Below are 27,446 nucleotides of genomic sequence, written 5' to 3'. Positions count from 1 at the left end.
AGTAATACCATGGTCAGTAAACCATTTACCAGTGCTTTTGGCACTGTGAGCAGGTGCCAGGAAGCATGAAGTGCTCCAAAATCTCCTGATAGCTAGCTGCATTGACCCTGCCCTTGATGAAACACAGTGGACCAACACCAGCAGCTGACATGGCACCCCACACCACTGACTGTGGGTACTTGACACTGGACTTCAGGCATTTTGGCATTTCCTTCTCCCCAGTCTTCCTCCAGACTCTGGCACCTTGATTTCCGAATGACATGCAAAATTTGCTTTCATCAGAAAAAAGTACTTGGGACCACTTAGCAACAGTCCAGTGCTGCTTCTCTGTAGCCCAGGTCAGGCGCTTCTGCCGCTGTTTATGGTTCAAAAGTGGCTTTACCTGGGGAATGCGGCACCTGTAGCCCATTTCCTGCACACGCCTGTGCACGGTGGCTCTGGATGTTTCCACACCAGACTCAGTCCACTGCTTCCTCAGGTTCCCCAAGGTCTGGAATCGGTCCTTCTCCACAATCTTCCTCAGGGTCCGCTCACCTCTTCTCGTTGTACAGCGTTTTCTGCCACATTGTTTCCTTCCAACAGACTTACCATTGAGGTGCCTTGATACAGCACTCTGGGAACAGCCTATTTGTTGAGAAATTTCTTTCTGGGTCTTACCCTCTTACTTGAGGGTGTCAATGATGGCCTTCTTGACATCTGTCAGGTCGCTAGTCTTACCCATGATGGGGGTTTTGAGTAATGAACCAGGCAGGGAGTTTTTAAAAGCCTCAGGTATCTTTTGCATGTGTTTAGAGTTAATTAGTTGATTCAGAAGATTAGGGTAATAGGTCGTTTAGAGAACCTTTTCTTGATATGCTAATTTATTGAGACAGGTTTTTTGGGTTATCAGGAGTTGTAGGCCAAAATCATCAGTATTAAAACAATAAAAGACCTGACAAATTTCAGTTGGTGGATAATGAATCTATAATATATGAAAGTTTAATTGTAATCATTACATTATGGTAAATAATGAAATTTAACACTATATGCTAATTTTTTGAGAAGGACCTGTATTACTAAAGAGAAAATCAAGATTCAGAAGATTCAGTATACCGAACATCTATTTCTTACAATTTCTGGAGATTTGCACAAATATAAAAAATTAGTAATTCAGACTGACAGGCTATGAGATTCCTACACAAACCTATGTATTCATTGTCAGTGGATCTCAGAGAATATTTTGTTTGATCAACATTTCTACAATATTTTTTTTTTCAGCGAATCTGTCAGTGTTATTATCATAGGGAGTCTGACATCTGAAGATTAGGTAATTAGAAGAAAATCCAGAATCTCAGCTTACAGTGTTTGCTATAATTTGCCAGGAAACTTTCAAAAAACATTAAAAAGAGTGGCGTGTCTAACAATATTCAGTCATCAATCATTAAGACTGAAGTCAAGAGAATTGTCAATGGCACTCATTTATTTTGTTGTATGAAGACATGTAGCCGCCCACGGTGTCAATATTTCTGTGTGGGATTTAAATAATAACGGAGCCAAGGTGTCTCACCAGTTGCTGTGCTACAGCTCCCGAGATTGATTGAAGGAGAATGCTTATGGTGAAATCCACATCCTTCACTTGGCAGGATCATAGTATAGCAAAGCATGTTAGCTATATGAAAGGTAATTGCATGCAAACCAGAGCAGAAAATACAATATAGAAGCTGAAAAACAGAATTTCAATACCACTGATTGATAGATTGGTTTTTGCATACCTATCATTACTAAAAAAAAAACTTCCTTCTGTGTACAGCTGTAGATATATGTACTGTAGCTAAAAATGTTGTGTTCAAGCCATAGATTTAGGATCTATTCATAACTCCTGTTTTATTTATATACAGTATTTAACATGGGTTAATTACTATATTATTTAATTATAAACTCCCTAAAAGGGGTAAAAAAAAAAGCATACTCCTCTGGCGCCATCTGTCCTGCCATTCAGCTTTAGTATGGTCTGGCTGTCTTCTCCAGTTTAGTCTTCACTGAGCTATCTTTGGCTTCTTTCTGCTTCCAACTATCTTTAGCTTCTTCTGAGGCCTACCAGATTTGCTGATTATGCCCTGTGACATCATAACTTGCATCACAAGCGACATCACATAACTACAGAGATTAATTGGTGTAAGAGGAGCTGAAGGTGGCAGGTGCCAAAATATGCCAAAAGTGGCCTACTGACGACCAAACCAAGGAAGGCGACCTAACTATAGTGGGGTTGAGCAGCAGGACAGGTAAGTGCCAGATAAGTATAATATATTTTTCATCTTTTTTACCTACGTTTATTATGCTTTGGGGTCTGAAGAAACCCTAAAGCATAATAACATACCGTATATTCGGTTTGCATTGAATAGATTTATATGCAACTCTGCGAATTCCAATATGTTCACATTTGCTTATCCAGAAAACTGTAATGAAAGCTTGAAAAGTGGCAAAATATTTGCACAATTATGTTGCACAAATATTTTGTGACAATTGGTGTTTTCAAGCCAATCAGAATCAGCTCCACCAAAATGGGTGAAGCTGGGGAGTATCTAGAAGGGTTGTGACCACATCCACTGGTCAAATTCATCAATAGTGGCAGCCTTTTACTGACTGGAGTAGCATTTCTGGTGTGGTGCACATCACTCAGAAGAGGTGTCTGATTTGGGATGAAAAATGCCCCCACTACTTTCCAGAAACTGGTAGACTGACTGTTAGAAAAATGTAGGGCAGCACAGTGGTTCAGTGGTTAGCACTGGGGTCCTGGGTTCAAATCCCACCAAGGACAACATCTGCAAGGAGTTTATGTTCTCCCCGTGTTTGCGTGAGTTTCCTCCGGGTTCTCTGGTTTCTTCCCACACTCCAAAGACATACTGATAGGGATTTTAGATTGTGAGCCCCAATGGGGACAGTGCCAATAATGTTTGTAACGAGCTGTGGAATTAATGGCACTATATAAATGAGTAAAATTAAATAAATAAATAAATGTCAGGACTTTTCCCGTGCTTACTTGGATGACATTGCCATTTTCCGCACAACCTGAGAGGAAAATCTTAAACACTTAGGCATAGTGCTAGACCGTATCCTGACTGCAGGACTGACCATTCATCCTTATAAATGTCAGTTGAGGATGGCTGAGGTACAGTATGGGGGTGGGACCCTAAGGCCTGAGCCTGCCAAGGTGGGAGCCATCAGCAACTATTGTAGACCCCAGACTAAAGCCCCCATCTCACTAAGCGAGATTGCTAGCGAGATCGCTGCTGAGTCACAAGTTTTGTGACGCAACAGCGACCTCAGTAGCGATCTCGCTATGTGTGACACGTAGCAGCGACCAGGCCTCTGCTGTGAGATCGCTGGTCGTGTCGGAATGGCCTGGACCTTTTTTTGATCGTTGAGGTCCCGCTGGGTAGCACACATCACTGTGTTTGACACCTTACCAACGACCTCGTTGACGACTCAGACACTGAATCGTCATAATAGCTCCCATGTGACATCGTTGTACAGGTCGCTACAGGTCGCTGGTGAGATGTCAAACAGTGATATCGCAGCTGCGATCGTTGGAAGATCTCACTGTTTGACATCTCACCAGCGACCACATAGCGACGCAGCAACGATCCCTGACAGGTCGTATTGTTGTCGGGATCACTTTAGCGTCGCTAAGTGAGACGGGGCCTTAAGAAGCAGATACTCGTTTTTTGGGAACTGCTGGTTACTATCGAATATGTTGTTTCTAATTTCAACACCTCGGCCAAGCACCTGCACCTAATCAACTTGACCCACAAGAGTATGCCTAGGAATGTGGATTAAAGGGAACCTGTCACCCCCCCCCCCCAGTCGTTTCAAACTAAAAGAGCCACCTTGTGCAGCAGTAATGCTGCATTCTGACAAGGTGGCCCTTTTAGTTCTGGGTGCTGTAACTAGAGAAATAATCAGTTTTTTAATTTGTCAGAAACACCTGCTCCTCTGTCAGGGAGGCCGGCGTTTCCCCCCTGCTTCAGACAGCACACAGCTGTCACTCACATCTTCTTGGCGCCGGGCGCCGCCTCCTCCTCACCGCTGTTTTCAAAAGTAGCCGGCGTCTGCGCTCTTTTCCCCTGCCTGGTGCAGGCACAGTGAGCGCTGGCCGTCTTTCCTCATATGCAGTCCAGCTGACTGCGCCTGCGCGGCCGCCCTGCTTGTGAATCCCAGCCCCACAGTGACTTATGATTTATTCACATTGCGGGGCTGGGATTCACAGGCAGGGTGGCCGCGCAGGCGCAGTCAGCTGGACTGCATATGAGGAAAGACGGCCAGCGCTCACTGTGCCTGCACCAGGCAGGGGAAAAGAGCGCAGGCGCCAGCTATTTTGAAAACAACGGTGAGGAGGAGGCGGTGCCAGGCGCCAAGAGGATGTGAGTGACAGCTGTGTGCTGTCTGAAGCAGGGGGGAAACGCCGGCCTCCTTGACTGAAGACCAGGTATTTCAGACAAATTATAAAACTGATTATTTCTCTAGTTACAGCACCCAGAACTAAAAGAGCCACCTTGTCAGAATGCAGCATTACTGCTGCACAAGGTGATTCTTTTAGTTTGAAACGACTGGAGGGGGTGACAGGTTCCCTTTAAAGTGAGGTGGCCAAAAGTCTGTGTAGCCCTCATGGTGTGCTCACTTATTAAAAGGGGGGGGGAGAGGTTGTGATGGTGTGATATAGTGTGTGGGGTATCATCCTGTCTATGTTCATAATTTTACTGATTTTTGGAGTCTGATATTTCAATTAGCTGTTACCATACCTATCCTGAATGTGTCTTGATGAAGCCCTGCTCAAATTTCCTGACTGTCCATTCATGACCTTTCTGCTCTACAAATGACGTAAATCACCCACTTGTAGTGCCTTGATCTCTGAAGCACCTTTCCCTGCATCTGGGGGATGCTGAAAACCACCCAACCTGTCTGTCTACCCCTGGATATAAGAAGGGGGCCTGAGGAGGACATAGAGACCAGTAAGATAGATCCTTTGTGAAATGATGATGCTAAGGCCAGCACCCCAGAGAGATTTGGAGAAACCCTGATAACTCTGGAAACTACTGCTGGAGAATTGTGACTTTCATCTCTCCGTGCATTGTTATCCCATTACTGGACTGTACCTGTGTCCCTGGATTATTTTATCCTCTGTGTGGTGGGTTGTTGTATGGACCTTTCGGTTTGCATGTAATTAAGGTTCTTGGGACTGTTCACTCATCCCTCGTAGGACCCCATGACACTGCCCTACTAGCACAGGTGACTATAAGCCTATATTATTGTCTAATCCCTTCCCAGCCCTATAAAAGAATCCAGCAATATGTTGGCTGGTGGCCATTTTTCTCAATTAGTGCAAGTCAAGTTCTGGAAAGTTTGGATTCTGCCAAACCCACTTTTCAATGCCAACCAGCTCTCTGCAGCGCAATGTTGCTCCAATGCTGTCAGTACACACAGTTCAGGTCTGCCTCTAGCCCTTAGCCCCTTCTACTTTTTTGTGTCTTATACTAGGCATAGTTTTTTTATTAAACATTTACATGGAGAGTACAAACTTGTACATGTAAATTACAAGCTGCTGAAAAGTGCAGAACATGTCATTTTCCCCTAATAAAATACATATTACAGGTTTCATAATTACATGTACAATTACATTATGAAAAATTCTGAAAATAGATACATTATAGCAAAAACAAATATATGTAATATTTTTCTGCAATTATACCAATAAAATAAAAGCGTACAATGAAGAAAATGAAGAAAGAAGAAAACACGTTTGTGTAAATACATGTTTTATAACATTCTACTTCTACAATTAAACCCATTATTCTATATGTAATAACGCTATAATAAAACTAGAAAAGCAATTCACCAGGACAGCATTTTATGAATTATTTACACAAAAATGTACTATCTGCCAGTGATTGTCAGCAGACAATAAATCAACTATTATAGAGTCTAATGTTGTTATCTATGCTTTTCTGTGCTAATGTTATGACTACCAGACCAATGTGTTATGTCGCTACTTGCCTAGGAAAATTGATATTACTTATGGGCCTGCTACCTTTGCAATAAATTCAGTACACATGGCATTATAAAGAGCTATCAGAATACCTTTTTATTGTAAAAAAAGAACATTTCCCAGTACTCCATGCTGTGTAGCAGTGGTATGGCAGCAATATGGAAAAAGGAGGTAGGTTTGTCCACCTTGATCCAAAGAGGTTGAAATTAGCACTTTATTTCAAACATTTGCATTCTGTAGAAGAGTGGTGAGTGGATATGGATCATCTATCTGCTCCAAACACAGCATGAGTTCTTAAAGGGAAACTGTCACCCCATTTTAGGTAAATAAGCTAAGGCCACCGCCATCGTGGGCTTATCTACAGCATTCTGTAATGCTGTGGATAAGCCCCGATGTATCCTGAAAGATAAGAAAAATAAGTTAGATTATACTCACCCAGGGGCGGTCCCGGTGAGGTCCGGTGCGATGGGCGTCGCGGTCCAGGTCCAGCACCTCCCATCTTCATACGATGACGTCCTCTTCTTGTCTTCCTGCCGTGGCTCCTGTGCAGGTGTACCTTGCCCTGTTGAGGGCAGAGCAAAGTACTGCAGTGCGCAGTCGCCGGGCCTCTCTGACCTTTCCCTGCACCTGCGCACTGCAGTACTTTACGCTGTCCTCAACAGGGCAAAGTACACCGGAGCCGGAGCCGTGACAGGAAGCAAAGAAGAGGACGTCATCGCATGAAGATGGGAGGTGCCGGACCCGGACTGCGACGCCCATCGGACCGGACCACACCAGGACCGCCCCTGGGTGAGTATAATATAACCTGTTTTTCTTATCTTTCAGGTTACATCGGGGGCTTATTTACACATTACAAAATGCTGTAGATAAGCCCCTGATGGCAGTGGCCTTAGCTTATAGGCCTAAAATGGGGTGACAGATTCCCTTTAATAGACGATTAAGAAAGCATATAGTGTTTGAAAAGCATTGATGATCAGTTTCACATTTTCAATGTTTGAAACAAAGTGTTCAAGAAGTATAGTTTCTCCTTGCGGAGATTGACATGCTAAGCATGCCGAGATGAGGAGACTTAAAGCCGCAATGCTGCTCTGGGAAATATGCAAATTGTCTCTGTACCCCGAAACACAGTGTCTGCAAATTGAGATTTGGGTTTGGCTTTTATCGTAAGTCATGTGACAAGGCTTGTAAAAGAGTTGACATTGACTTTTAGGATTGCTACTTCCAATAGGTGGCAGTAGAGTTCATGTCCTCTACCTCTCTGAAGAGACATTTTGAAACAAAGTGCTAATTATAACTTATTTGGATCTAGTTGGTCAAGCACACCTCCTTTTTCCATTTGATCACCACCCTGCAATGTCTTCTGCTCCAGCATTTCCAAAATGTAAAGTTGGAAACATAGGTGAGCTGGTGATTTCCTTTTCCGCTTTTATACAGCAGCAATTTGCACATCAGATTATGAATTTGAGAGCCATGATCACCTATGGCAGCCAAGATTCAGGATTGGCACTTGCTAAAGTCTTTCATTAAGGAGGCTGAAAGAATACTAATCTGGTATTATCCTGATCAATTACTTAGATGCACTCAATTTAGACACATTGCAGATTTTTATTTTTTGTTTCTTTATTTTTGTTTTTACTTTTCGATTCAGTCTCTCACAGTTCAAGTTTACCTACGATAAAAATTACAGACCTTTGTACATTACAGACTAGTGATAAGCGAGTGTGCTCATTACTCGAGTTTTCTGAGCATGCTCGGGTGTTCTCCAAGTATCTTGGGCATGCTCATATATTATGTTTGAGTCCCCGCAACTGCATAATTTGCGGCTGCAAGACAGCCTGAATACATGTGGGGATTCCCTAACAAACAGGCAATCCCTGCATGTGTTTAGGTTGTCTAACAGCCACAAATCATGCAGTTGTGGGGACTCAAACATAATCTACGAGCACGCCCAAGATACTCGGAGAACACATGAGCATGCTCAGAAATCTTGAGCAACGAGCCCACTTGCTCATCACTATTACAGACCCAATTCTTTGTAGGTGGGAAAACTTGCAAAATCGGCAGTGTATCAAATACTGATTTTCCCCACTGTATGTGTAGAAAAGCTGATCTGCTTTGCTGTTTTTCCCATTGTTGATAGGTACTGTCATTAACAGGTTTGCATATCTGTCATTCATAAGGTGTAAAGTCTCTAATATGGAGAGTGACATGCCAGTCCAAGGAGACTTATAGGCCATGCAAAGCTCATCTGGCCTATAAGTCTTCTTACACTGGCATGTCAGGCATGTCTCTCTCTATAAGGAGAGAGATTACCCCTTAGACCCAGTCAGAGGCCTTTCATATGGCCAAATAAGGTCTCATGCTTTTCACTGAGGAGCAACACCCTTAAACAAGTGTATGCAAATTGAGATTCTAGTTTGACTCTCATTCTTAGTCATATAGCAACCTTCTTGATTTATAAGATTACGACTTCCGATATGTGATACTAGAGTTCAAGTCCCCTTTTTTCTGAAGAGGTGATTTGCATATATCATTCATAAGATATACCTTGGGGCCGATTCAGCAAGACTGGTGTAGCACAAGTGTTTCTGATGCCAGCCTTGATGAAGTTAAAAAGGCGCTGAATTCGTTAAGACTTATTGAGTTTGGCACCTCTTATGAGTGGCCTGTGCCTCTGTGTGCCATGCCAGAAATGATACGCAAGCCAAGGACTGGAGTACTATTTCTGGCATAAAAAAACGCTATCGCTTTTCAAGAATTTTCAATTCTTGGAAAGCGATAGCATTTTTTTATGCATCACTTTTAGGGCATCACTGATTTTTTTTTTTGCACAGTTCCGCGTTTCGCAACAAATTTGCAATTTTTCAAATCTTTCGTGATCTGCTCCCTTTTCTTATCTCATTAGTAGAAACCCTGCCCACATCACAGAACACAGAGATCAATCTGCTTATTGTCATACATTTTTCATCTAAACAATGTCTAGATAGATGACAAGTTTTACAGTCCAAACCCAGTGACAGAATTCTCCTAAAGTGGATATTTAACAGTCCTAGTATATGACATGTTTTTATATATAATTTAGGAAGAGTAAATAACCATTCAGATATCAGGGTTTTTTTCCATATACTCAGTGGATTGGATCTGATTTTTATCCACTTTATATTTTCAAAACTTAAATCTTGCCAAAATCCAATGCTTTAAATATTGTATTTCTCTGTGTTAGGCCGAGCTGGGTGAAAAGTGAAATGCAGCAGTCGTAGAGTTCTAGAGTGATATCTCTTTAAACATGTATATTCTAATGCTGCCAATGGATTAGTGGCTTAGACTTGCTACTGTGATCTCTAAACTGTAGAGCAGTCGTGTGGTTAACCATTTAACGTCTTAGGCGCTGGTAGCTCATTGCTCTGGATTGAGGTTAAGCCTAGGAAGACCTCAGAGCCTCCAAATCCAGTGAGGTTGTTGAGTACAGACTGATGCTGTTTCTAATAGGAAAAAAAAGTTCTCATTTTTTTCAGTTGCTGCTAAAACATCTGTAAAATATCGTGTAGCTTATATATATGTTGCGGTGATGATAACATAAAAGTACCTTAGTAAAGCACATTGCCAAGAACGAAAATTAACAGCAAGATCAAAGGATTTACATGTTTCTGATATTCTTGCATTGGTCAACAGAAAAGGTATGTGCCATACTCAATATTAACATAAACAATAGGTTAAAAAAAATCCAATAAAACATATTTTATAAAAAAAACATAAAGAGAAAATATGAATGAAGTGGGCCTGATATACTATAGATACTTTTATTATTTAGGATTCATTATTTATGTATTTATTTTTTTAATTAACAAAACTTTTATTTACTTTTTACATGCTTTGCCAGGATGGAAAGTTATGAAACTTAGCAAATCACTTTATTGAGAAATTTTACTTCATTCCTGTAAAAAATATTACATGGAAATGACTTCTAACCCCTACTTTTTGGCAGTCTATTTGCCTGCGTTCAACAGCAATGATATAAAAAAGTACTCATTTGGAGTACTGATGATGGCACTTAAAGGGTCAGCACTTTTGTTTCACTAACTTTGTGCCATGCAATACAGGGATAACCACCATAGGGCGAGGAAGGGAGGTAACAGGAGCTCACCTCAAGCGAATACCCACAGAGCTGAGCAAACACAGCTAGAGGGCAGTAGAGAGAGGTCGCACAAGCCAAGTCAGCAACAGCCAGGAATGCGGTGTCAGAGGGGCGGGCAGGAGCAAGATCTGAAGCAAGCCAGGGGTCAAAAAGCCAGTCGGGAGCACGGTAACAAGAGGACGAGACGGAAGCACAGCCAGAAACACACCAAAGGTCAGAGCCAGACAGATCAATCCAAAACAGGAACGGAAGACGGAAGAGCAGGTCAGAAGTCAAGCAGAGAAGATTAAGCCCTGCCTGACCAGGTCGTTAAGCCGAAAGCAAACCCCAACCTGGATCATGACACCGAAAGCCTGAAGACTGAAGCTCAGCTTTGTTCAGTGGAGGAGACAAGCAAGGAGCGGCAGACACCATTAGTAGGGCCCAACCAAACTAGTAGGCCAAATGCCGTTTAATATCTGATATAGGCCGAAAGCCTGAAGATTGAAGCTCAGCTTTGTACAGTGGAGGAGACAAGCAAGGAACGGCAGACACCGTTACTAGGGCCCAACCAAACTAGTAGGCCAAATGCAGTTTAAAATTTCCTATAGGCCGAAAGCCTGAAGATTGAAGCTCAGCTTTATTCAGTGGAGGAGACAAGCAAGGAGCGGCAGACACCGTTACTAGCGCCCAACCAAACTAGTAGGCCAAATGCAGTTCAATGTCTGATATAGGCTGAAAGCCTGAAGATTGAAGCTCAGCTTTGTTCAATGGAGGAGACAAGCAAGGAGCGGCAGACACCGTTACTAGGGCCCAACCAAACTAGTAGGCCAAATGCAGTTTAATATCTGATATAGGCCGAAAGCCTGAAGATTGAAGCTCAGCTTTGTTCAGTGGAGGAGACAAGCAAGGAGCGGCAGACACCGTTAGTAGGCCCAACCAACCATGTAGGCCAAATGCCGTTTAAGATTTCCTATAGGCCGAAAGCCTAAAGATTGAAGCTCAGCTTTGTTCAGTGGAGGAGACAAGCAAGGAGCGGCAGACACCGTTACTAGGGCCCAACCAAACTAGTAGGCCAAATGCAGTTTAAAATTTCCTATAGGCCGAAAGCCTGAAGATTGAAGCTCAGCTTTATTCAGTGGAGGAGACAAGCAAGGAGCGGCAGACACCGTTACTAGCGCCCAACCAAACTAGTAGGCCAAATGCAGTTTAATATCTGATATAGGCCGAAAGCCTGAAGATTGAAGCTCAGCTTTGTTCAGTGGAGGAGAAAAGCAAGGAGCGGCAGACACCGTTACTAGGGCCCAACCAAACTAGTAGGCCAAATGCAGTTTAATATCTGATATAGGCCGAAAGCCTGAAGATTGAAGCTCAGCATTGTTCAGTGGAGGAGACAAGCAAGGAGCAGCAGACACCGTTACTAGGGCCCAACCAAACTAGTAGGCCAAATGCAGTTTAATGTCTGATATAGGCCGAAAGCCTGAAGATTGAAGCTCAGCTTTGTTCAGTGGAGGAGACAAGCAAGGAGCGGCAGACACCGTTACTAAGGCCCAACCAAACTAGTAGGCCAAATGCAGTTTAAAATTTCCGATAGGCCGAAAGCCTGAAGGTTGAAGCTCAGCTTTATTCAGTGGATGTTGTGAATTCCGTTCTCGGGCTCCCTCCTGTGGTCATGAGCGGTACTGTGTGAGTTTGTTCTAGGGCTCCCTCTGGTGGCCTTTAGCGATATGGCTGGTCTTGGCTGGGCTCTGCTGATTCATTTCCTGCTATGCTGGGCCTATTTAATTCACCTGGCCCTTCATTTGTTGCCTGCTGTCGGTGTATTCAGTCCTGTTTCTGAGAGCTCCTGAATATTCCTTGTGACCAGTCTCCTCTGGAGAAGTTAAGTTTGTTTGTTCATTTTGCTCATTATTTCCTTGAAAACGTTTCTCTGTATATGATGAGTTCAGTTCAGCTTGCTTATATGTGATTTTTCGCTTGCTGGTTAGTTCTGGGGTGCAGAGTGCGCCCCTCACATCGTGAGTCGGTGTGGGGGTTCTTGTATTCTCTGCGTGGTTTATTTTTGATAGTTTTTGTACTGACCGCACAGACTCCTATCTATTTTCAGTCTATCTAGTGTTAGCGGGCCTCATTTGCTGAACCTGTTTCATTTCTACGTTTGTCTTTTCCCCTTAACTCACCGTTATTATTTGTGGGGGGCTGACTATAACTTTGGGGTTATTTCTCTGAGGCAAGTGAGGTCTTTGCTTTCTCTCTAGGGGTAGTCAGTTTCTCAGGCTGTGAACGAGGCGTCTAGGATTTTAGGAACGCTCCACAGCTACCTTTAGTGTTTGTGGATAGTATCAGGATTGCGGTCAGTATAGCTTCCACATCCCCAGAACTTGTCCTATATTCTGGTCATATGTGTCAGGTCAGTTTTGAGATCCTACCACCGGATCATAACAGTACAGCAGGCCATAAAGTGTTAATGCAGCAGAAGAGGGAGAAGAGAAATCCTGAAGTCATTTTTTTTTTTTCCTCTGCACTGTGTTTAGTTTCTCTCCTCCCCTTAATCTCTGGGTGGTTCTGAACTAAGCTGCAGATATGGACATTCAGAGTCTGTCTTCTAGTGTGGATCATCTCACTGCAAGGGTGCAGGGCATTCAGGATTATGTAGTCCGCAGTCCTATGTCAGAGCCTAAAATACCAATTCCTGAACTGTTCTCCGGAGTCAGATCTAGGTTTTTGAACTTTAAGAATAATTGTAAGTTATTCCTTTCTCTGAGACCTCACTCCTCTGGTGATTCTGTTCAGCAAGTTAAAATTATTATCTCTTTGTTACGTGGCGACCCTCAAGATTGGGCATTCTCTCTGGCGCCAGGAGATCCTGCATTGCTAAATGTGGATGCGTTTTTTCTGGCGCTTGGAGTGCTTTATGAGGAACCAAATCTGGTAGACCAAGCAGAGAAGGTTTTGCTGTCTCTCTCTCAGGGTCAAGATGAAGCAGAGGTTTACTGTCAGAAGTTTAGGAAGTGGTCTGTGCTCACTCAATGGAATGAGTGCGCCCTTGCGGCGATTTTCAGAAAGGGTCTGTCTGAAGCCCTTAAAAATGTTATGGTGGGGTTCCCCACGCCTGCAGGTCTGAATGGGTCAATGTCTTTGGCCATTCAGATTGATCGGCGTCTGCGGGAACGCAAACCTGTGCACCATCTGGCGGAATTTTCTGAGCAGAAACCTGAGCCTATGCAATGCGACAGGATTCTGACCAGAGTTGAACGGCAAAACCACAGACGTCAGAATGGGTTGTGTTTTTACTGTGGTGATTCTGCTCATGTTATCTCAGAGTGTTCTAAGCGCACAAAAAGGTTCACCAAGTCTGTCACCATTGGTACTGTACAACCTAAATTCATTTTGTCTGTTACTTTGATTTGCTCTCTGTCATCCTACTCAGTTATGGCTTTTGTGGATTCAGGTGCCGCCCTGAATTTGATGGATTTATCATTTGCCAGGCGCTGTGGTTTTATCTTGGAACCTTTACAATTTCCTATTCCTCTAAAGGGAATTGATGCTACGCCATTGGCCAAGAATAAACCTCAGTACTGGACTCAAGTGACCATGTGCATGGCTCCTGCACATCAGGAGGTGATTCGCTTTCTTGTGCTACATAATTTGCATGATGTTGTCGTGTTGGGTCTGCCATGGCTGCAGGCTCATAATCCAGTCCTGGATTGGAAAGCAATGTCTGTGTCAAGTTGGGGTTGCCAGGGAATTCATGGCGATGCCCCTTTGGTGTCAATTGCTTCTTCTACTCCTTCTGAAGTCCCTGAATTTTTGTCGGAATACCAGGATGTATTTGATGAGCCCAAATCCAGTGCCCTACCTCCTCATAGGGATTGTGATTGTGCCATAAATCTGATTCCTGGTAGTAAGTTCCCTAAGGGACGACTTTTTAATTTATCTGTACCTGAACATGCCGCTATGCGGAGTTATATAAAGGAGTCCTTGGAGAAGGGGCACATTCGCCCGTCCTCGTCCCCTTTGGGTGCGGGTTTTTTTTTTGTGTGGCCAAGAAGGATGGTTCTCTGAGACCCTGTATAGATTATCGCCTTCTAAATAACATCACGGTCAAATTTCAGTACCCCTTGCCACTGTTGTCCGATCTGTTTGCCCGGATTAGGGGGGCCAGTTGGTTCACCAAGATAGATCTTCGTGGAGCGTATAATCTTGTGCGCATAAAGCAGGGCGATGAATGGAAAACCGCATTTAATACGCCCGAAGGCCATTTTGAGTACCTGGTGATGCCTTTTGGGCTTTCTAATGCCCCCTCTGTGTTTCAGTCCTTCATGCACGACATCTTCCGAAAGTATCTGGATAGATTTATGATTGTGTACCTGGATGATATTTTGGTCTTTTCTGATGATTGGGAGTCTCATCTGAAGCAGGTCAGGATGGTATTTCAGGTCCTGCGTGCCAATGCCTTGTTTGTGAAGGGCTCTAAATGTCTCTTCGGAGTCCAGAAGATTTTCTTTTTGGGCTTTATTTTTTCTCCTTCTACTATTGAGATGGATCCAGTCAAGGTCTAGGCTATTCATGACTGGACTCAACCTACATCTGTGAAGAGTCTTCAGACGTTCTTGGGTTTTGCTGATTTTTACCGTCGCTTCATCACAAATTTTTCTGGCGTGGTTAAGCCTTTGACGGATTTGACCAAGAAGGGTTCTGATGTGACGAATTGGTCTCCTGCGGCCGTGGAGGCCTTTCAGGAGCTGAAACGTCGGTTTTCTTCGGCTCCTGTCTTGCGCCAGCCCGATGTCTCTCTTCCCTTTCAGGTCGAGGTTGATGCTTCTGAGATTGGAGCAGGGGCTGTCTTGTCGCAGAGAAGTTCTGATGGCTCTGTGATGAGACCATGTGCTTTCTTTTCAAGAAAGTTTTCGCCTGCCGAGCGGAATTATGATGTTGGTAATCGTGAGTTGTTGGCAATGAAGTGGGCATTTGAGGAGTGGCGACATTGGCTTGAGGGAGCCAAGCATTGTGTGGTGGTCTTGACGGATCACAAGAATTTGACTTATCTCGAGTCTGCCAAACGGTTGGGTCCGAGACAGGCTTGATGGTCGCTGTTTTTCTCTCGTTTCGATTTCATGGTTTCTTATCTTCCGGGTTTGAAAAACGTGAAGGCTGATGCCCTTTCTAGGAGTTTTGTGCCTGACTCCCCGGAAGTTTCTGAACCTACTGGTGTCCTCAAAGAGGGGGTGATTTTGTCTGCCATCTCTCCTGATCTGCGACGGGTGTTGCAGTAGTTTCAGGCCAATAGACCTGACCGTTGTCCACCGGAGAGATTGTTTGTCCCGGACAGATGGACCAGTAGAGTTATTTCCGAGGTTCATTCTTCGGTGTTGGCAGGTCATCCTGGGATTTTTGGTACCAGGGATTTGGTGGCGAGGTCCTTTTGGTGGCCTTCCTTGTCGCGGGATGTGCGTTCCTTTGTGAAATCCTGTGGGATTTGTGCTCGGGCCAAGCCTTGCTGTTCTTGTGCCAGTGGATTGCTTTTGCCCTTGCCTGTCCCGAAGAGGCCTTGGACGCATATTTCCATGGATTTTATTTCGGATCTCCCTGTCTCTCAGAGGATGTCTGTCATCTGGGTGGTTTGTGATCGTTTTTCTAAAATGGTCCATTTGGTACCCTTGCCTAAGCTGCCTTCCTCTTCCGATTTGGTGCCACTGTTTTTTCAGAATGTGGTTCATTTACATGGTATTCCGGAGAACATTGTGTCTGACAGAGGATCCCAGTTTGTGTCCAGATTTTGGCGGTCCTTTTGTGCTAAGATGGGCATTGAATTGTCTTTTTCGTCGGCCTTCCATCCTCAGACGAATGGCCAAACCGAACGAATTAATCAGACCTTGGAAACTTATTTGAGATGTTTTGTTTCTGATGATCAGGATGATTGGGTGACTTTTTTGCCATTGGCTGAGTTCGCCCTCAATAATCGGGCTAGTTCTGCTACTTTGGTTTCTCCGTTCTTTTGCAATTCTGGTTTTCATCCTCGTTTTTCCTCGGGTCAGGTTGAGCCCTCCGACTGTCCTGGGGTGGATTCTGTGGTGGATAGGTTGCAGCAGATTTGGAACCATGTAGTGGACAATTTGACGTTATCACAGGAGAAGGCTCAGCGCTTTGCTAACCGCCGTCGCTGTGTGGGTCCCCGACTTCGTGTGGGGGATTTGGTATGGTTGTCTTCTCGTTTTGTTCCGATGAAGGTTTCCTCTCCTAAGTTCAAGCCTCGTTTCATCGGTCCTTATAAGATTTTGGAAATCCTCAACCCTGTGTCATTTCGTTTGGACCTCCCAACATCGTTTGCCATTCATAATGTGTTCCATAGGTCATTGTTGCGGAGATACGTGGTGCCTGTGGTCCCTTCTGTTGATCCTCCTGCTCCGGTATTGGTTGAGGGGGAGTTGGAGTACGTGGTGGAGAAGATCTTGGATTCTCGTGTTTCGAGACGGAAGCTTCAGTACTTGGTTAAATGGAAGGGCTATGGTCAGGAGGATAATTCCTGGGTTGTCGACTCCGATGTCCATGCGGCCGATTTGGTTCGTGCCGTTCATTCGGCTCGTCCTGATCGGCCTGGGAGCTCTGGTGAGGGTGCGGTGACCCCTTCTCAAGGGGGGGTACTGTTGTGAATTCCGTTCTCGGGCTCCCTCCTGTGGTCATGAGCGGTACTGTGTGAGTTTGTTCTAGGGCTCCCTCTGGTGGCCTTTAGTGATATGGCTGGTCTTGGCTGGGCTCTGCTGATTCATTTCCTGCTATGCTGGGCCTATTTAATTCACCTGGCCCTTCATTTGTTGCCTGCTGTCGGTGTATTCAGTCCTGTTTCTGAGAGCTCCTGAATATTCCTTGTGACCAGTCTCCTCTGGAGAAGTTAAGTTTGTTTGTTCATTTTGCTCATTATTTCCTTGAAAACGTTTCTCTGTATATGATGAGTTCAGTCCAGCTTGCTTATATGTGATTTTTCACTTGCTGGTTAGTTCTGGGGTGCAGAGTGCGCCCCTCACATCGTGAGTCAGTGTGGGGGTTCTTGTATTCTCTGCGTGGTTTATTTTTGATAGTTTTTGTACTGACCGCACAGACTCCTATCTATTTTCAGTCTATCTAGTGTTAGCAGGCCTCATTTGCTGAACCTGTTTAATTTCTACGTTTGTCTTTTCCCCTTAACTCACCGTTATTATTTGTGGGGGGCTGACTATAACTTTGGGGTTATTTCTCTGAGGCAAGTGAGGTCTTTGCTTTCTCTCTAGGGGTAGTCAGTTTCTCAGGCTGTGAACGAGGCGTCTAGGATTTTAGGAACGCTCCACAGCAACCTTTAGTGTTTGTGGATAGTATCAGGATTGCGGTCAGTATAGCTTCCACATCCCCAGAACTTGTCCTATATTCTGGTCATATGTGTCAGGTCAGTTTTGAGATCCTACCACCGGATCATAACAGTGGAGGAGACAAGCAATGGAGGAGACAAGCAAGGAGCGGCAGACACCGTTACTAAGGCCCAACCAAACTAGTAGGCCAAATGCAGTTTAAAATTTCCTATAGGCCGAAAGCCTGAAGATTGAAGCTCAGCTTTATTCAGTGGAGGAGACAAGCAAGGAGCGGCAGACACCGTTACTAGCGCCCAACCAAACTAGTAGGCCAAATGCAGTTTAATATCTGATATAGGCCGAAAGCCTGAAGATTGAAGCTCAGCTTTGTTCAGTGGAGGAGACAAGCAAGGAGCGGCAGACACCGTTGCTAGGGCCCAACCAATCAAGTAAGCCAAATGCCGTTTAAAATTTCCTATAGGCCAAAAGCCTGAAGATTGAAGCTCAGCTTTATTCAGTGGAGGAGACAAGCAAGGAGCAGCAGACACCGTTACTAGGGCCCAACCAAACTAGTAGGCCAAATGCAGTTTAATATCTGATATAGGCCGAAAGCCTGAAGATTGAAGCTCAGCTTTGTTCAGTGGAGGAGACAAGCAAGGAGCGGCAGACACCGTTACTAAGGCCCAACCAAACTAGTAGGCCAAATGCAGTTTAAAATTTCCTATAGGCCGAAAGCCTGAAGATTGAAGCTCAGCTTTATTCAGTGGAGGAGACAAGCAAGGAGCGGCAGACACCGTTACTAGTGCCCAACCAAACTAGTAGGCCAAATGCAGTTTAATATCTGATATAGGCCGAAAGCCTGAAGATTGAAGCTCAGCTTTGTTCAGTGGAGGAGACAAGCAAGGAGCGGCAGACACCGTTGCTAGGGCCCAACCAATCAAGTAAGCCAAATGCCGTTTAAAATTTCCTATAGGCCAAAAGCCTGAAGATTGAAGCTCAGCTTTATTCAGTGGAGGAGACAAGCAAGGAGTGGCAGACACCGTTACTAGGGCCCAACCAAACTAGTAGGCCAAATGCAGTTTAATATCTGATACAGGCCGAAAGCCTGAAGATTGAAGCTCAGCTTTGTTCAGTGGAGGAGACAAGCAAGGAGCAGCAGACACCGTTACTAGGGCCCAACCAAACAAGTAGGCCAAATGCCGTTTAAAATTTCCTATAGGCCAAAAGCCTGAAGATTGAAGCTCAGCTTTCTTCAGTGGAGGAGACAAGCAAGGAGCGGCAGACACCGTTACTAGGGCCCAACCAAAATTTAGGCCACATGCAGTTTAAAATTTCCTATAGGCCGAAAGCCTGAAGATTGAAGCTCAGCTTTATTCAGTGGAGGAGACAAGCAAGGAGCGGCAGACACCGTTACTAGGGCCCAACCAAACTAGTAGGCCAAATGCAGTTTAATATCTGATATAGGCCGAAAGCCTGAAGATTGAAGCTCAGCTTTCTTCAGTGGAGGAGACAAGCAAGGAGCGGCAGACACCGTTAGTAGGCCCAACCAAACAAGTATGCCAAATGCCGTTTAAAATTTCCTATAGGCCGAAAGCCTGAAGATTGAAGCTCAGCTTTGTTCAGTGGAGGAGACAAGCAAGGAGCGGCAGACACCATTACTAGGGCCCAACCAATCTAGTAGGCCAAATGCAGTTTAAAATTTCCTATAGGCCGAAAGCGTGAAGATTGAAGCTCAGCTTTGTTCAGTGGAGGAGACAAGCAAGGAGCAGCAGACACCGTTATTAGGGCCCAACCAAACTAGTAGGCCAAATGCAGTTTAATATCTGATATAGGCCGAAAGCCTGAAGATTGAAGCTCAGCTTTGTTCAGTGGAGGAGACAAGCAAGGAGCGGCAGACACCGTTACTAGGGCCCAACCAAACTAGTAGGCCAAATGCAGTTTAAAATTTTCTATAGGCCGAAAGCCTGAAGATTGAAGCTCAGCTTTGTTCAGTGGAAGAGACAAGCAAGGAGCGGCAGACACCGTTACTAGGGCCCAACCAAACTAGTAGGCCAAATGCAGTTTAATATCTGATATAGGCCGAAAGCCTGAAGATTGAAGCTCAGCTTTGTTCAGTGGAGGAGACAAGCAAGGAGCGGCAGACACCGTTAGTAGGCCCAACCAAACATGTAGGCCAAATGCCGTTTAAGATTTCCTATAGGCCAAAAGCCTAAAGATTGAAGCTCAGCTTTGTTCAGTGGAGGAGACAAGCAAGGAGCGGCAGACACCGTTACTAGGGCCCAACCAAACTAGTAGGCCAAATGCAGTTTAAAATTTCCTATAGGCAGAAATCCTGAAGATTGAAGCTCAGCTTTGTTCAGTGGAGGAGACAAGCAAGGAGCGGCAGACACCGTTAGTAGGGCCCAACCAAACTAGTAGGCCAAATACAGTTTAATATCTGACATCGGATGAAAACTGAGGCTCAGCTTTGTTGAGTGGAGGACAACTGTAATGGGAGGCAGACACAGTTAGTAGGCATAAATAAGAAAGTAGGCAAAATGCAGTTCAAAATTGGTTAGCGGAGCATACAGGTGGCATAGCTTTGTTCAGCGGAGGACAACTGTAATAAGTGGCTCAGACAGACAGAGTAGGCCTACAATTAAAAAAGGTGGCTAATTGCAGTTCAAAATTTGTAATAGGAGTACACAGTCGGCATAGCATGGTTCAGCGGAGGGGGACAAGTGTAATTAGTGGCTCTGACACACTGAGTAGGCATAAAATAAAAAAGAACGATATATGCAGTTCACAATTGGTAAGAGGAGTACACAGGCGGCCTTGCTGGGTTCAGCGGTGGAGGACAACTGTTGTGAGAGTCTGACACAGTTACTAGGACAAAATTGTAAAATAAGTAGGCTAAATACTGTTCTACATTGATAAGAGGAGTACACAGGCGGCCTAGCTTGTTTCAGGGGGGGGGGACAGTTGTAATGTGTGGCGCCGACAGACAGACAGACAGAGGCCTAACCTAAAAAAAGGTGTCTAAATGCAGTTCAAAAACTGCTAGCAGGACTAACCAGGCGGCCTAGCTTGTTTCAGGGGGGGACAGTTGTAATGTGTGGTGCCGACAGACAGACAGACAGAGGCCTAAAATAAAAAACGGTGGCTTCATGCAGTTCTAAACTGCTAGCAGGACTAACCAGGCGGCCTAGCTTGTTTCAGGGGGGGGGGACAGTTGTAATGTGTGGCGCCGACAGACAGACAGACAGAGGCCTAACCTAAAAAAAAGGTGTCTAAATGCAGTTCAAAACTGCTAGCAGGACTAACCAGGCGGCCTAGCTTGTTTCAGGGGGGGACAGTTGTAATGTGTGGTGCCGACAGACAGACAGACAGAGGCCTAAAATAAAAAACGGTGGCTTCATGCAGTTCAAAACTGCTAGCAGGACTAACCAGGTGGCCTAGCTTGTTTCAGGGGGGGACAGTTGTAATGTGTGGTGCCGACAGACAGACAGACAGAGGCCTAAAATAAAAAACGGTGGCTTCATGCAGTTCTAAACTGCTAGCAGGACTAACCAGGCGGCCTAGCTTGTTTCAGGGGGGGGGACAGTTGTAATGTGTGGCGCCAACAGACAGACAGACAGACAGAGGCCTAACCTAAAAAAAGGTGTCTATGCAGTTCAAAACTGCTAGCAAGACTAACCAGGCGGCCTAGCTTGTTTCAGCGTGGGAGAACAACTGTTAGGAGAGGCTGACACAGTTACTAGGCACAAATAAGTAAGTAGGCTACATGCAGTTCACAATTGGTAACAGGAGTACAGAGGTGGCATAGCTTTGTTCAGCTGAGGTCAACTGTTAGAAGTGGCTGACACAGTTAGTAGGCCAAAATACTAAAGTGGGCTAAATGTCAGCCAAGGAATTGGTCATAAATAAACTGGTGGCATAGCGAGGTACAGGGGTGGGCTCCTCTGCAGAGTTGCAGACAGTGGTAGTTGGCGCAAAGTATTAAGGGGTCTAAATGGAGGCCAGGGCCCCTGCATATTTTTACTATCATCGATCATTGCAACAAATTTGTTATTGCAGTGCCTTTTAAGGATTTAACAGCACAGACTACACAGTGGTGGGGCAGGGAGAGGTAAGTTTTGCAAGTGGTAGAGCACAGTTTGAGCTGGGGGGGAACACTCTCTCGTGGGCGGCGGTACTGGCCCAGGGCCTCATATTACGACGATGTGTCTGACGTTGGTTGTGCACCACCACCGTCAGAGACACTTCATTGCACTATGAGGGACCCTGTGCCAGTGCCGTGGCCCAAGAGTGGGCACACTCACCTGTCCAGGCAAACGGCACTCGCACGGGTGCTTGCGCCATGTTGTGACCACGGCCCTGTGGGGGGAGTCAACCCATTTAGGGAGGTATACAAATGGCCTATGGTGGACATTTGGCACCTGCAAATGGCGGAATTGGAGCAGTCAGTAAAAGGAGGCCAAAAACAAGAAATTTTTCTGGCAAGCTATGTGTCAGCAGGGGAAGGTGGGGCAAAATAATTTGAAATCCATGATAGGTTCATTTTAATGAAGGTTAGATCATCAACATTTCGGGGAGCCAGACGTGTCCTTTTTTCAGTCAGTATTGAACCTGCAGCACTGAAGACTCTTTCTGAGAGCACACTAGCAGCTGGGCAAGCCAGGTGTCTAGTTTAGATGCCCAGTAATCAAAGGGGAATGACCTGTGAGGGAGAACATCGATAATGGCGGAAAAATAGTTGGTAACCATACTGGACAAATGCTGTCTCCTGTCACTTTGAATCGATGAAGCAGTACCTGCCGTGTCTGCGGTCATTGCGAAATCACTCCACAATCTGGTGAGAAATCCCCTCTGTCCAATGCCACTTCGGCTTTGTGCACCTCTAGCACCTCTGCCATGTTGCCCCCTAAAGCTCGTGTGAGAACCATCAGCGCCGCTGTGTGCTGGGAATGCCTTAACCAAACGGTCTACAAGAGTTGCTTGTTTGGTAGCTAATATTTGCTCAAGGTTCTCATGTGGCATGATATTTTGTAATTTGCCTTTGTATCGTGAATCCAGGAGGCAGGCCAACCAGTAATCGTCATCGGTCATCATTTTGAAAATGCGGGGGTCCCGTTTTAGGATACGCAAGGCATACTCTGCCATGTGGGCCAAAGTTCCAGGTGTCAATTCACTGCTTGTGCTGGGTTGAGGAGCACTTTCTTGAAAATCTACCTCACTTGTGGCCCGCAAAAACCCTGTACCTGACATTGCAATGCCACCAGTTTCTATTGCCCCTGAGAAGCATTGTCCTCCCATAAATATTCAGCCCCATCATCCTCCTCCTCCTCCTCCTCCTCTTCTTCCGCCACCTCGTCCCGGAGACTTCCCTGACCAGACAATGGCTGACTGTCATCAAGGCTTCCCTCCTCCTCGGCTGCAGACGCCTGCTCCTTGATGTGCGTCAAACTTTGCATCAGCAGATGCATTAGTGGGATGCTCATGCTTATGATGGCGTCCTCCGCACTGACCAGCCGTGTGCATTCCTCAAAACACTGAAGGACTTGACAGAGGTCTTGGAGCTTAGACCGCTGCACACCAGACAACTCCATGTCTGCCATCCAACTGCCTGCCCGTGTATGTGTATCCTCCCACAAATACATGACAGCACGCCTCTGCTCGCACAGCCTCTGAAGCATGTGCACTGTAGAGTTCCACCTTGTTGCGACGTGTTTTATTAGGCGGTGCTGGGGAAGATTCAGCAATCGCTGATGGTTAAGCATACGGCTGGAGTGGACGGGCGACCGGCGGATGTGCGAGCAAAGTCTGCGCACCTTCAGTAGCAGGGCTGGTAAATCAGGGTAATTCTTGAGGAAGCACTGCACCACAAGGTTCAAGGTGTGAGCCAGGCAAGGTATGTGTTTCATTTTCGAAAGGGCTATGGCAGCCACAAAATTCCTTCCGTTATCACTGACTACCTTGCCTGCCTCAAGATGTACACTGCCCAGCCATGACTGAGTTTCTTGCTGCAAGTACTCGGCCAGTACTTCTGCGGTGTGTCTGTTGTCACCCAAACACTTCAATTGCAGCACAGCCTGCTGACGCTTACCACTAGCTGTTCCATAATGGGACACCACGGGTGCAACACTGGCAGCTGCGGATGGAGTGTTCATGCGACTGAGCTCTGTGGACGAGCTTTCGCTTCTGGAGGAGGAGGAGGAGGTGCAAACGCCGACAGCCAACTGTTTCCTAGACCGTGGGCTAGGCATAACTGTGCCACTATGGCTGTCCCCTGTGGACCCTGCATCCACCACATTAACCCAGTGTGCCGTGATGGACACGTAACGTCCCTGGCCATGCCTACTGGTCCATGCATCAGTTGTGAGGTGCCCCTTTCTACTGACCGATTGCCTCAGTGCATGGACAATGCGTTCTTTGACATGTTGGTGGAGTGCTGGGATGGCTTTTCTCGCAAAGAAGTGTCGACTGGGTAGGTCATAGCGTGGTACTGCGTAGGCCATCAGGGCTTTGAAAGCTTCGCTTTCAACCAACCGGTAGGGCATCATCTCTAATGAGATTTGTTGAGCAATATAGCCGTTCAAACCCTGTGTACGCGGATGAGAGGAAGAGTACTTTCTTTTCCTATCGAGAGTCTCTTGTAGGCTGAGCTGGACTGGAGAGCTGCATATGGTGGAACTAGCGGGGGTGGTGGTGGACATGGCAGATTGAGAGAGGCTTGATGATGGTATTCTTGATGTGGGCCTGCCTACAGTGTTTCCAACCAAGAACCTTGTGATTCCCTGACTGCTTTGGCCTTGCGACAATACCTCCACATTTGTTACTGGTGATGTCATAACCAGTGGGCTTCCAGTGAGGGAAGCAATGTTGCGTTGCTGACTAACTTCAATTTAAGCAGGTGCATCAACGGTACGGGAAGTTTGGTAGTTAGTCCATGCTTCCAAGTGCCTGCTGGTGAAATGTCTATGCATGCACGTTGTATTTAAACTTTGTAGATTCTTCCCTCTGCTAAAGGTCTTGGAGCATTTCTTACATATAACTTTGGACTGATCATTCGGATCTTGGTTAAAAAATTGCCACACTGCACTTGTCCTACTATGGAATACCTTTTCAGGCTTTGCACGCCGTGCTACTGTCACCGGATTGCAACGCTGTCCTACACCTGTTGTGGTTTTTGAAACACGTTTTGGGCCTGATGCGAGCCTGCCAGATGAAAGCTGTTGCGATGTTGATGCCTGCTGCGGCTCATCCTCCTCCGCTTCAGAGCTACTGCCAGCGGCACCCTGTTCCCCCAATGGCTGCCAATCTGGGTCAACAACTGGGTTATCTATCACCTCCTCTTCAATGTCCTGTGCACCTTCCTCTGTGTCACCGTGTAAGGTGCTATAGCGTTCGGGATGGGGCACCATAGTCTCATCAGGGTCAGATTCTGGCTGAGTACACTGCGAGGGCAATGTTGTGACCTGAGTCAATGGAACAGCATAATAATCTAGCTGTGGCTGTGCATCTGTGCACTCCATGTCCGATTCATCTTGTAATGGGCTGTGAACTATTTCCCTTTCTAACCCTGGCACGGTATGTGTAAAGAGCTCCATGGAGTAAACTGGAGTGTCGCCTGCCACATCCTTCACTTTTGCTTTGGGTGAAGGACACAAGGAAGCGACTTGTTCCTGACCGTGAGCATCCACTGACGACTCGCTGCTTTTAAATTTGGAACTTTCGGAAGAGGAGGCGAAAGAGCTAGAGGCTGAGTCAGCAAGGAAAGCCAAAACTTTTTCCTGCTGCTCCGGCTTTAAAAGCGTTTTTCCTACTCCCAGAAAAGGGAGCCTTCGAGGCCTTGTGTAGCCAGACGATGACGCTGGCTCAACAACTTGAGCCTTAGGTGCTATTTTGCTTTTCCCACTACCACCAGATGCTCCACCACCACCACCATCATTACCAGCTGGCAATGACCGCCCACGGCCACGACCTCTTCCACCAAACTTCCTCATTCTTAGGAAAATGTAACCAAACTAACAACCGTTATATGGTACTGTAAAACAAGGTAGAAGGTGTATGTAAACTTATTGTGAATTTAAATCTCCCTTTCTATATGTGTGGGGGACTGCTGCAAAATTCAGGCCCACTGTATTACACTACACAGTATAAGTGGCTGAAAGTGACTGGCAGATATACGCCAAACAGGACTGATGCAGATGCACTCAGTGGCAATATAAATCTCCCTTTTTATATGTGGGAGACAGCAGAAAAATCAGGCCCACTGTATTACACTACACAGTTTGAGTGGCAGAAAGTGGCTGGCAGATATGCCACAAACAGGACTGACGCAGATGCACTCAGTGGCAATATAAATCTCCCTTTTTTATGTGTGAGAGAATGCAGGAAAAAATCAGGCCCACTGTATTACACTACACTGTTTGAGTGATAGAATGTGGCTGGCAGATATGCCACAAACAGGACTGATGCAGATGCACTCAGTGGCAATATAAATCTCCCATTTTTATGTGTGGGAGAATGCAGGAAAAAATCAGGCCCACTGTATTACACTACACAGTTTGAGTGTTAGAAAGTGGCTGGCAGATATGCCACAAACAGGACTGACGCACATGCACTCAGTGGCAATATAAATCTCCCTTTTTATGTGTGAGAGACAGCAGAAAAATCAGGCCCACTGTATTACACTACACAGTTTGAGTGGCAGAAAGTGGCTGGCAGATATGCCACAAAGAGGACTGACGCAGATGCACTCAGTGGCAATATAAATCTCCCTTTTTATGTGTTGGAGAATGCAGAACAAAATCAGGCCCACTGTATTACACTACACAGTTTGAGTGGCAGAAAGTGGCTGGTAGATATGCCACAAACGGGACTGATGCAGATGCACTCAGTGGCAATATAAATCTCCCTTTTTATGTGTGGGAGACAGCAGAAAAATCAGGCCCACTGTATTACACTACACAGTTTGAGTGGCAGAAACTGGCTGGCAGATATACCACAAACAGGACTGACGATGATGCACTCAGTGGCAATATAAATCTCCCTTTTTATGTGTGGGAGACAGCAGAAAAATCAGGCCCACTGTATTACACTACACAGTTTGAGTGGCAGAAAGTGGCTGGCAGATATGCCACAAACAGGACTGACGCAGATGCACACAGTGGCAATATAAATCTCCCTTTTTATGTGTGGGAGACAGCAGAAAAATCAGGCCCACTGTATTACACTACACAGTTTGAGTGGCAGAAAGTGGCTGGCAGATATACGCCAAACAGAACTGACGCAGATGCACTCAGTGGCAATATAAATCTCCCTTTTTTATGTGTGAGAGAATACAGGAAAAAATCAGGCCCACTGTATTACACTACACTGTTTGAGTGATAGAATGTGGCTGGCAGATATGCCACAAACAGGACTGACGCAGATGCACTCAGTGGCAATATAAATCTCCCATTTTTATGTGTGGGAGAACGCAGGAAAAAATCAGACCCACTGTATTACACTACACAGTTTGAGTGGCAGAAAGTGGCTGGCAGATATGCCACAAACAGGACTGACGCAGATGCACTCAGTGGCAATATAAATCTCCCTTTCTATGTGTGGGAGACAGCAGAAAAATCAGGCCCACTGTATTACACGACACAGTTTGAGTGTCAGAAAGTGGCTGGCAGATATGCCACAAACAGGACTGACGCAGATGCACTCAGTGGCAATATAAATCTCCCTTTTTATGTGTGTGAGAATGCAGAAAAAAATCAGGCCCACTGTATTACACTACACAGTTTGAGTGGTAGAAAGTGGCTGGCAGATATGCCACAAACAGGACTGATGCAGATGCACTCAGTGGCAATATAAATCTCCCTTTTTATGTGTGGGAGACAGCAGAAAAATCAGGCCCACTGTATTACACTACACAGTTTGAGTGGCAGAAAGTGGCTGGCAGATATGCCACAAGCAGGACTGACGCAGATGCACTCAGTGGAAATATAAATCTCCC

The sequence above is a fragment of the Ranitomeya variabilis genome, chromosome 2, assembly GCF_051348905.1.
Source record: "Ranitomeya variabilis isolate aRanVar5 chromosome 2, aRanVar5.hap1, whole genome shotgun sequence".
In the NCBI taxonomy this organism is placed as follows: domain Eukaryota; kingdom Metazoa; phylum Chordata; class Amphibia; order Anura; family Dendrobatidae; genus Ranitomeya; species Ranitomeya variabilis.
The sequence above is the reverse complement of the archived record's forward strand: the minus strand, read 5'-3'. Positions refer to the sequence as shown.